Here is a 1,464-nt window from a genome sequence, read left to right on the forward strand (position 1 = left end):
ACCCACAAAAGTGTGAAATAGATTATAGAGAGCAGTGTAGGTGTGTCACTTGGTGGGAAATTGAGGTTTTGGGATTTTTAGTGTGTTGTGGATGGAAGCAAGATGGAGGGCACAGGGTGTTGTCCTGGGTTTGTTCTTCATGCTTCTTCCTCCTTCTTCTCCATGGGTTTGGGCGGCATTTTGTAATTGGACAGAAAAATCCTTATTGCAGCTCTTTGGGATCAGTTATTGGGTTAAAAGAGAAATAATCCAGGTGTCAGTTCTTAATTGGATAGTTTAGCTTTAAAAGACCTCGGAACAAGAGATTGTTGGCCATTTTTGTGGTGCTTTTCCAGTGGTGCTGAGCCTGGTGTGGACAGTGTGCAAAACTCTGGATAAGATAACAATAAACAAGAACCTGAAGACTGAAAGAATCCAGTGTGTGTCTCTTTCCTGACACAAAACTGCTCCAGGAGAGTTTCCTCTGACAGGGCACCCCCTGGGAGGGCCCAGCCTGAGGCCCAGAAGTCAGGGAATCTGTGACAGGTACCCCAGCACCCAGTAAAGCAAAAATATTGTTCCTATTCCCATATCTTTGCCTGAGAGCCCCTTAATTTCTAAATTATAATAATTTAGAGGGAGGAGGTTTGCATTGTCCATTTCAGGGGAGGTTCCTGCCTTCCTGAGCAAACACCTGGCTTTTCAAACCAAGATAGTTGGGAACAACTTTCCAGCTGCTCCCCAAAGCTCAGTGGATTGTGGAAAGGGAAATTGCAGTTAAGGACTGTCTTGCTAAAGGTGTAAATCCCAGAATCCCAGAACTACTGGGGCTGGGAGAGCCCTCCAGGATCATCCAGTGCCACCCCAGTAACGGATTCTTTTTCTTAGCCTCCACCCTAAAACCTCCATCTTGCTTTCTATCTATTCCTGTATTCTAAACCCTTAAACTCTGAGTTTCCCCCCTGTGATATCTCACACTTCTATTCAAACTCCACACCCACAATCCCAGTCCTGCCATTCCATTCTGGAAGCTTCTCCAGGGCCTCAGGTCAGTGCAGTGTTCTCTGGGGGTCAGTGCCTGGCAGCACAGAAGGTCTGGAATTCTCAGTATCCAGGGTTCCCACATTTTCCCAGCCTGTGCCAGCCTGGAGCTGGAGCAGCCCAGTTGGGGTTGGGCTGTTCTGTGCCAGCTCAGAAGATGACACAGATCCAGTTTCACAGCCCTGCTGGGAATTGTCTGCCTGCTGAAATTCAAGAAGCAGCCCAGGCTTTCCAGCTTGCTGCTCCATCATGGACAAAATATTCCGTGTGATTAGAGCCTGGAAAATCAATGTGACCTTTGCAGCATTATTAAAAGTGGTGGCCAAGGCAGAGCTGGGTGAGCTCCCTGGGCACCAGGGGCACCAGGTCACTTCTCCTGTGTGGGATGGCCCCTGGAATGGCCCTGGCTGTGCCCAGAGAGGTCACTGCTGCCAGGTCAGGCCC

This window comes from Geospiza fortis, unplaced genomic scaffold (assembly GCF_000277835.1).
Source record: "Geospiza fortis unplaced genomic scaffold, GeoFor_1.0 scaffold96, whole genome shotgun sequence".
Lineage (NCBI taxonomy): Eukaryota > Metazoa > Chordata > Aves > Passeriformes > Thraupidae > Geospiza > Geospiza fortis.